This window comes from Marmota marmota, unplaced genomic scaffold (genome assembly GCF_001458135.2).
Source record: "Marmota marmota marmota unplaced genomic scaffold, marMar, whole genome shotgun sequence".
In the NCBI taxonomy this organism is placed as follows: Eukaryota; Metazoa; Chordata; class Mammalia; order Rodentia; family Sciuridae; genus Marmota; species Marmota marmota.
This window is the reverse complement of record NW_026000305.1, coordinates 1,756,031-1,766,487: the sequence shown is the minus strand read 5'-3', so window position 1 is coordinate 1,766,487 and position 10,457 is coordinate 1,756,031. Positions and strand designations below refer to the sequence as shown.

At 34.2% G+C, this 10,457-nt stretch overlaps 1 pseudogene; it reads left to right on the top strand.

Moving 5' to 3' along the window:
• The first annotated feature begins 6,580 nt into the window (after positions 1-6,580).
• LOC125614471 lies at positions 6,581-6,688 on the top strand (annotated as a pseudogene).
• The last annotated feature ends 3,769 nt before the right edge of the window (positions 6,689-10,457 follow it).

Sequence of the window (10,457 nt, the reverse complement as noted above, 5' to 3'; positions counted from 1 at the left end):
AAATTAGAATTAGTTAGAGCAAGCCAAATCATTGTCAACAGAAAAGTTAGTACAGTTTATTTCAAAGAATGCTGGCATAGAAATAAGACCTTGGTGTTGGCCCCAATCCTATCATTATTTGCTTGTTTGACCCTGCACACATCAACTTTCTCATCAACAGACAACTCTCTTCTAAGCTACCATGAATTTATAAATTCACAGATTATCAATATGGGATTAAGGCTTCATTGAGCATATTAGGCAACTGTAAATTCCCATCAAGAATGTAGTGGCTTGACACATATAAATATTATTAAACTTTATTTAATAAATAATCAAATTTTTATTGAGGAACTGTTATATTCCAGGTACTGTTTGGCAATGGTGATATATAGATGAATGAATCATGGCCTGTGCAGATCTATAAACAATAATACAATGTGAAAAATGTTATATTGCAAACTGTACATAATACCTGAAATTATAAATAGAAAAACTGATATTCCTTGGATTATCAAGGAAGGCTTCGCTAGGAAGCAATGGATCCAGAAATACTAAAAATTGTTCACACAAAATGGAGATCAGGATGGAAAAAAGGCATAAAGACATAAGGGACTATTCTATGTCCAAAGAGAATGCATAATGGAGATACTGCTTAAGCATGACTGTACATGAAAAGAGAATTTTTTTCTGAGAATTTAAAATGGCAACTTTATACCACAGGTGAGTACAGTGCTTTAATTTATACTACCCTCATAAACCAGGAAACCCCAAGCCTAGAAATTAACATAAAAACTGCTTTGGCCCATGTGGTTCACAGAAAAATAGGTCCCCAAAGATGTCCATGTTCTAATCCTAGAAGCTATAATGTGTTATTTTATGTGGCAAAGGGATTTTGCTAATGTGATTAAGAATCTTGAGGTGCAAAGATTATCTTACATTATCCACACCCACCCCAGTGTAATCACAAAATTCCTTCTAAAAGAAGGCAAGACAAAAGCAGAAGGTGCAGTGGGATGACTGAAACAGAGGTTGCCGTGATGTATTTTTTAATATTTTTATTTATTCTAATTTGTTATACATGATAGCAGAATGCAATTCATTTCATATTACACATATAGAGCACAATTTTTCAAGTCACTGATGGTACACAAAGTATTTTCACACCATTCATGTCTTCATACATGTACTCAGGGTAATGATGCCTAACTCATTCCACCATCATCCCTATCCCCTTACCCCCTCCTTTCCCCTCCCTCCCCTTTGCCCTATCTAAAGTACTTCCATTCCTCCCATGCTCCCCCCACATCGCCATTAGGAGTCAGCATCCTCATATCAAAGAAAACATTCAGCCTTTGGTTTTTTGGGATTGGCTTGCTTCACTTAGCATTATGTTCTCCAAACTTCATCCATTTACGGAGTGCAAATACCAGGATTTTATTCTCTTTTAATGCTGAGTAATGTTCCATTGTGCATATATACCAAAGTTTCCCTATCCATTCATCTACTGAAAGGCATCCAGGTTGATTCCATAATTAAGCTATTGTGAATTGTGCTGCTATAAACATTGATATGGCTGTGTCCCTGTAGTTTGATTTTTAACTCCTTTGGGTATAAACCAAGGAGTGGGATAGCTGGGTCAAATGGTGGTTCCATTCCAAGTTTTCGAAGGACTCTCCATACTGCTTTCCAGATTGTTTTGAAGATGGAGGGAGGGGATGCCAATGACCTCTAGAAGCTGGCAGTGGAGGGACAAGGAAACAGATTTTCTCCAGGAACCTCCAAAAGGAATGCAGAATTACCTTCATTTTAATTTCAGCCCCATAGGACTCATTTCAGATTAATAATCTATAAGAACTGTGGAATAATAAGTCTGTTTTAAAAGTTTTGCAATACTTGGTTATGTCAGCAAAAGGAAACAAATACCACCAGTAATAGCACTGGGTGACATGGCAAAATGCAAAAACATTCAGCAGAAATAAAGGATCCCTACAGATAACGTCCCACTTTATAAAATTCAAAATTAAACATTTCTGGTGGAAAAAAAGAAGAAGAATACTGACCCTGAAACAAGAAAGATATTACCAAACAGTATTAAACCTTCAATGACTTCATATAACTAAAGTTAGCTTTTTAAAAATTAATGAAGCAAAGGGAATGAATATGACAGCTTTTAAAAACAGAACAAACAACTTCTTGAAGTGAAAGTCACTGAAGTTAAAACAAACGCTAGAATAAATAGAAAATCAAACACCTCTGAAGAGAGAATTAATGAACTAGAAAAGAGGTCAGCAAACTTTTTTCTCAAAGGCTAGTTAATATTTTGGCCTTTGCATGCTACACAGTCACTGTTGCAGCTACTTAACTTGGCTTTAGTAGTATAAAAGCAGCCATGGTGAGTATGTAAATATGTTTTGTGTACATGTCACACAAGCATGGCTGTGGTCCAATAAGACTTAATTTACAAAAACAAGTGGCTCATCTGTAGATTAAAGTTTTCAACTATAAAACTAGTAGATAGGGCTGGAATTGTGGCTCAGTGGCAGAGCACTTGCTTTGTACATGGGAGGCACTGGATTAGATTCTCAGCACCACATAAAAACAAGTACACAAAATAAAGATATTGTGTTCATCTATAACTAAAAATTTTTAAAATATATTTAAAAACTAGAAAATAAAGCTGAAGACATTATATATAATGAAGTACCAAAAGGAAAAAAGATGAGGAATGACAAAGAGATATTAAGAGGAATAAAGACAGAATGAGTCTGCACACATATCTAGGTCAGAGTGGCCCAAACTTGTGGTCTCCTCTGCAAACGGGCTTGTTGCACCCTTTCCCCAGTTGTCACAAAGGTTTCCACAAGCCTGCAGGCAAGATCATGGCACTTACCCCTCCAGGAGCTCAAACATGGACACACAAGCACTATAAGTCCACCTGAGTTTATTTCCAGCAACTCCTACAGAAATGACAAGCCCTATGGTTAAGCCATCCTCCACCAGCTGGGTCTCCAAAAAGCCCACCAGGAATACTGGTAGGAAAATTTCTGTCTTGGGAAATCTACCTTTCCTTCATATCCCCAGTGTTCAAATCCCCAAAGCACATGAAAACCCGGACCCCAGGCCTCCAGAAACAAGATCACACCAATGGGTGACCAGACTGCCAGCCCACTACAGAGAAAGCCAGGCCCCCATCTTGACTAGATCCTCTGCATCCAACACTATAAACTAGGCAGACTCCAGCAAACACAAAAATTATTTTTCATATCAAAACAGCAAATACCAAACAAAGAAGTCAAGAGAGCTCATTATATACTACCTACGTATCAAATAAAGTTCCTGACACACACAATTATTTGCCAGCAAAAATATACTCCAAGTAGCCAGCAAAAGGAAAAGAGGAGGAGGAAGAAGAAAATCTCATACATCTGTAAAAGAAGTTCCAAAAAGAAGAATAAGAGAGAGGTAATTTTTGAAGAAATATCTGGAAATTTTCCTGACAATTATAGGTATAAGTATCTGGTTTCAAGAAGCCAAACAATTTCAAAGCAAGAAAAATGGAAACAAAGTCAACATTTAGACAAGAATGAGACTGAATAACTACAAATGAAAACAGAAAAATGATAAAACAATCAGAAAGAAAAGACAATCTCCCTATAATAGAATAGCACTAGATTAATAGAAACTTCTCAAAAGCCACAAAAGAAGCCAAAGAACAATATACTGTGAGGGAAAAAAACACTATTAATGTGTAATAACAGAACCTACTAAATTATAAGTCTAGACTGAGATTAAAATAAAAGCATTAACAAAGTTTATCACCACTGAGCTCAGGTAGAAAGAATTTCAAGAAAGAAATGATGGCTACAAAATGAAGAGCAAGCAAAGAAACTGTTTAACATGAAGGCAGATCTAAATAAGCATTAACTGATTAAAAAAAAAAACCACAACAACAATGACCAAAGAGGTATAAAATCAAAGTGTCAACAAAATATCAGACAACAATAAGCATGATAGAGGGGTAATCTTTGTATTGCTTGTAGAGAGAGAATAGTTTAAGTAGCTTAAAGTTTGAAAATATAAGTGAAAATGTTAAGGTTTTTCTAATCTAGAATATAAATTTCATATATGAATTTCAAATCTATGTGCAGGAAGAAAGCATACTTCTGTATATTTGAAAAAAAAGAGACCAAAAGGAGAGGGAATAAAAGCAAAGCAAAGAGGCTAAAGAAAAAGTAGAAAATAAGAGGGATGAAATATATCCAAATATTAGTGAAGTAAAAGAAATACAAACAACTAAATTCAGTTAAAAACAATTGCCAGACAGAATTAAAATTTTTTAAAAAATCAGGTTTTGATAGCTCAGTGGTAGAGTACTTGTTTAGCATTCACAAGGCCTTGGGTTTGATCCCTAGCACCATGGGGGAAAAAGGGAGGAAAATAATGTTCTAAAAGGGTAGAAAACTTATCTGGAAGAAAACAAGGAAACCTTATGTCATTGCGCTAATGTCATAAAAAATAATCTTTAAAGCATAAAAAGCATTATTTGGGGAAAATAATAAGTGTAACCATACAAGAATATTACAATTCCAAACTTACATGCCCTTATTAATAAACACTTAGAATATATGAAACAAACAATAACATACTTGCAAGGAAAATAAGAATTCAATAATCAGGACAGGAATAATAATAGTTTTATATAATAAAATTACAAGATTGATCAACTAACATACAGAATGCCATATCCAAGAATTAGAGGGAAAAAAACATTCTTATTAAGCCACAGGGGAACATATGGCTCCAAACCATTAAGCAATTCCAAAAAATACCAAACAATTAATAACCTGCAGTGCTCATTCTGTGACAATAATGTAACTAAACTGGAAACTATTTACCACAAAGATAAAGTTAAATATATTTGTTTAGAACATATAAAGAACTCTAAAAATTCAACAGTAAAATAAACAATACAATTGAAAGTGGGCAAAGGATATGAATGTTTTATGGAAGAGGATATACAGGTGGCAAATAAGCACATGAAAAATGATCAACATCATTAGTCACTAACAAAATGTGAATTAAAACTAAACTGTGAGATCAGTGCACACCTGTAAAGAATTATCAGAAAAAATATCGGCAACACTAAATTCTACCAAAGATGTAGAGGAACTAGATCACTCATATATTGCTAGTACGATTATAAAATGTTACAGGCACAGTGGGAAATAATTTGGCAATTTCCTAAAAAGCTAAACACATTAATTACTACTTGACTCAGTGATTGCTCTCCTGAGAATTTATCTCAAATAAAAACTTATACACACACACACACACACACACACATACAATTTTATTTGTAATAGTCAAAAATGGATATCAGCTTAGATACTCTTCAACAGTGAATGTTTAAACAAAGTTCGCTATGTAAGTAATATGGAGTATTATTCAGCAGTAAAACACACACACACACACGATACATGCAAGAACCTGGGTGAATCTCCAGGAATCACAGTGTAAAAAAAAAATTCCAAAGTTTATATAATGTACAGTTCCATACTTGAAATGACAAAATTAAAGCAATGATAAACAGATTACTGGTTACCAGAATCAGAAATAACAGTATGGGCACTACAAAGGAGGCAGATATGGCTATAAAAAGGCAAAATAAGGGATCCTTAAGTTAAACTGTTCCATATCTTATAAATTGTCCTACACTGAATCTAATATACACATTATAAATACTTTTTCTGCAACTTACTTAGATATCTGAACAGCATATTATGGGATATATAAAAAGTATAATTAACGTTTCTCTAAGGTGGGGCTAGAGGTAAAGAGGGTAGGGTACAGGTTGGAAGAAAGGAGGCATATTAAAACTATTTACTTTCTATATTTTGTATTATTTGTACATTTTGTCATGTTTAATGGAATTAAAATTTCGATCAAGATTTGAACAAAATTTTGGGAACTTAAAAACACACTTCTAAATAATCTATAGCAAAAATTAAAAGTCTAGTGGCTATTGGAAAATACTGAACATTCACGGAAGATGGTTATTGTGGTCCTGAGAGAGATTCAAATGGCTGTAAATGATTATAAAAAGTAAAAAAAAAAAAAAAAAGCTTAAAAATCAAGTGTTAAGAATTTAATTCAAGAAATTAGAAAAAGAACAAGAGTGATTCTAAGCCAAAGAAAGTATAAGGAAGGAAATGATAAGGATAAATTAGATAGAAAACAAAGACAATACTGAAGGAGCCAACAAAGCAAAAGCTAGTTCTCTGATAAGACTAATAAAATGATAAGTCCCTGGCAATAAAGATAAAGGACAAAAGAAGACAAAAGGCACAAACAATATTATAAATAATGAAAAAAAAAACAGTGCATGATAGCTATAGTACAGTACGGTGAAGAAGGAAGACAGTTATATATGATAAACTTAGGCAGAAGGGAAAGGCCAATTACTGGGGCCATAGTGGAAAAAAGGACAATAAGGAGGTTATTTGAGTAGTCCAATGGTAAATGAATGTGGAATGAACTAGAAAGAGTAAAGAAGGAGAAAACTAGTTAGATTTGGGTTGTCTTAGAAGTAGAGCTGACAGTGTTGTATGAAAGGAGAAAAGGTTAGCACTCCCCTTGACAAGGATGGAAGAGGCCCTCACGCCTGACAACATGCATACAATTAAGGCATTGCCACCTACTTTTTTTTCCTACCCATCATTTCTAAGATATATAATCAATCAACAAATATATTAAAAAGTGTTCAACATCTCTAGGAATTAGAGAAATGCAAATCAAAACTACTCTAAGATTTCATCTCCAGTCAGATGGTAATTATCAAGAATATATGCAATAGTAAGTATTGGTGAGGATGTGGAGAAAAAGGTCCATTCATACATTACTGGTGGCACTGCAAATTGGTGCAACCACTCTGGAAAGCAGTGTGGAGATTCCTTAGAAAACTTGGAATAGAACCACTATTTCACCCAGCTATCCCACTCCTCGGTTTATACCCAAAAGACTTAAAATCAGCATATTATAATAATATGACCACATTAATGTTTATAGCAGCTCAACTCACAATAGCTAAACTGTGGAAGCAACCTAGATGCCCTTCAATAGATGAATGGATAAAGAAACTGGTTTATATACACAATGGAATATTATTAGCATCAAAAGAGAAGAAAATTATGGCATTTGCAGGTAAACAGATGGAGTTGGGAATATCATGCTAAGTGAAGTAACCCAGTCCCCAAAAACCAAAGGCCAAATATTCTCTCTGATAAGTAGATGCTGATCCATAATGGAAAGGCATCGGGAAAATGAAGGAATTTTGATTGGGCAAAGGGGAGGGAAGGGTGGGGAGGAGGAATGGGGGCAGGAAAGATAGTGGAATGATGGACATCATTACCCTAGATACACGTATGACTGCATATATGGAGTGATATTACATCATGTACAACCAGAGAAATGAGAAGTTATGCTCCATTTGTGTACAATGAACAGAAATGCATTCTGCTATCATGTATAACTAATTAGAACAAATTTTTTAAAAGTTCACATTTTATTTAAAAAAAAAGAAATTGATAGGTCTATATTGCCCACAAAACTATCTTTAAAGAATAAGACTAAAGAAAAGACATTATTACATAGATACATAAAAAAATTAAATGAATTTTAAATAGATCTTCATAAAAGATATTTCTAAAGGATTTAATTACAGAAAAAAATAGAGAAAATCCCAGAAGTAAAGTCTATGATGCAAAGAAATGATAAACATTTGGGTATATGCAAACAAACACTGTCTGAAAAATAATTAATTGCATCTAATTTGAAATTAAGAACAAAAACAATCCAAGATGCAACTTAAATGCCAGACAATAATAGTGTATGTATTGGAGAGGAGCAAGAAGTACAACCATTTTGAAGTCCATCTGTTGTTCAGCTTGGGAATAGATTTTGATTAACAGGAAAAAAAAGTAGAGCTGAACAGGATATGCTGAAGGACTAAACATGGGTTTGAAGAAAAGACAAAGACATTAAAGATAATTCTTAAGAAAGTACTTGGCACAGAATGCATGAGATCCTGAGTTCAATCCCCAACACTGCAAAAACTAATAATAAATATCCATACTTCCTACCTCAGTAAATAAAGTCTGCATCATACAGCTCCAGTCTAATTCTATTTTTGATGTAGAAGAAATAAAACATAGGTAGAAAGGAGATGAAAAGAAGGGCAAGGAAACATAATTTTAATCTGGAATACCTTTCCAGGCCTGTCACACCCCAGGTTAGTTCTTATACCAAGCCTGTCATTCCAAAATTTATGAGAAATCTGTAAATCTTAGAATTACCAAAAACTCACTCTCTTATGAAAATTATCTTGTGCACTATTAATTAGTCAAGGCAATTAGTAGATTAAGCAAAAAAATATATGATGTTTCTATAATTTAGAAACTTTCCAGCAATATCTATTGACAGATAATAGACACCATATCAACCTAAAGATCCTGAGAACAACCAGACCACAATAAAACATCTTGTGATCACCAGAGTGATGTCATCATCACATATCTTCCCACCCCTCACCAAGTCTCCTTTAAAAGAGCCTGAGAACCTCCAAAACATCTTTCCCTCTCTCAAGATGGCCTACATTCTCCCTTAAATATGTACTCCTTGCTTTCCTCAATAAATCTGAAACTTTAATTGGAATGTCCTTAAATTCATTTCTATGATGTTTCTCAAGAATCTCACTTAAGTCTTCGAGTTGAGGTTCCCCCCTCTAGGAACTCCTTGGTCCTCTTCCAGTGACACCTCAAACTTTCATTAATCTAATTCATTTAGTCTATCATGACTTCTAGCCACACTAAATTGAACCCCTTGTCATCATTCAATACACAGCTCAAATGTCACCTCTGTGAGACTTTCCACAACTCCCACTGGTAAAATCATTTCTTTCTCTGACTTCTAAGTGCTCATATTTACTAGCAGCAATAGCAGCAGCAGCAGCAGCAGCAATAGCAGCAACAGCACCACCATCACCACCACCACTGTTAAGAGTAACAGATCCTAATATCTATAATGGTCCACAAATGAGGAAATGTCAAAACTCCATTGTATACATTATTTGATTCAAACTTATCAACAATCTTATACTTTAAGTGCTAATATTTTCCCTTTTTTGGTTAAAAAAAAAGACTGAAGTATTGAAAGATCAAATTACTTGTTAAAAATACATATCTAATGAGCTAAGACATGAACACAGGCATTCTCACTTAAAAGCCCACACTCCACTACCCTTTGAAGTCAAAGCATTGGAAGATGGCAGAAATGTGAATTCAACATGGAAAACAGTAAAGCAGTTCCTCAAAATATTTAAAATGGCAGTAGATATAATTTAGCTATCCCATACTTCTGTCTGAGTGTTTAGCCAAAAGAACTGAAATAGCGATTTGAAGATACATTTGCTCTCACACATTCATAGCAGAATTATTCACGACAGTCAAAAAGTGCAAGCAGTCCAAGTACCTATCAACAGAAAAATGGATAAACAAAATGTGATATATACAGTGGGATACTGTTCAGTCTTAAAAAGGAAGGAAATCCTCCAATATATGACAATACAGATGAACCATGAGGATACTGAGCTAAGTGAAACTAGCTCATCACAAAAAAATTAATAATCTGATACACTTACACGAGGTATCTAGAGTAGTGAAATTCATGGTGCAAGAATGTACAAAGGAGCCTTGGGACTGATGAAAGGGGAGTTATAGTTTAATAGGTACAGAATTTCAGTTTTATAAGACCAAAATAGTTTAGAGTTCTGCTGCATAACAATGTGAGTACATATAAAACTACCAAACTTTACATTTACAGTGGTTAATATAGCAAATTTTATGTTTCATGTTAACCATAATTTTTAAAATATTTCAAAAAAAGCATGGGAAGATAGGTCTACCAAACAGAGACACGTGGTACTCTTTTATGTGTAATACAGAAATGAAAGATAAAGCAAAGGAAGTAGATTGAACCAGACTATGAAATATCTTAAATGCTATAATAAATATTAAATGAGAAAAGAGCTAATCCTGACCCACAACAGAAAAACATCCCATAATTGTTCTCTTCCTTCAGACCTCCTCTTCCACATTACGTATAGATATTAAGGCTTTCCAGGAGTAAATTTATCAGATTTATGAAATTACCCACCCTTCTGCTTTCCTCCTGAATATCTGTTTCTTCTCAATCTTCTTTGTTAAATCTCTTCATTTGCCCACGACTTAAAAGTTGCCCTTGCCAGGTTTCTATCCCTATCCCATTATACACATATTCAGGGCAATTATATTTACTTCTTTGGTTCTAACTACTATCTGTTTACAGATAGCGCCCAAATCTCTTATCTCCAGGTCTACATCTCTGACTCAGGTTCCTAACATACCTGATTCTCTTCACTTAGAAATGGTATTGGCACTTCA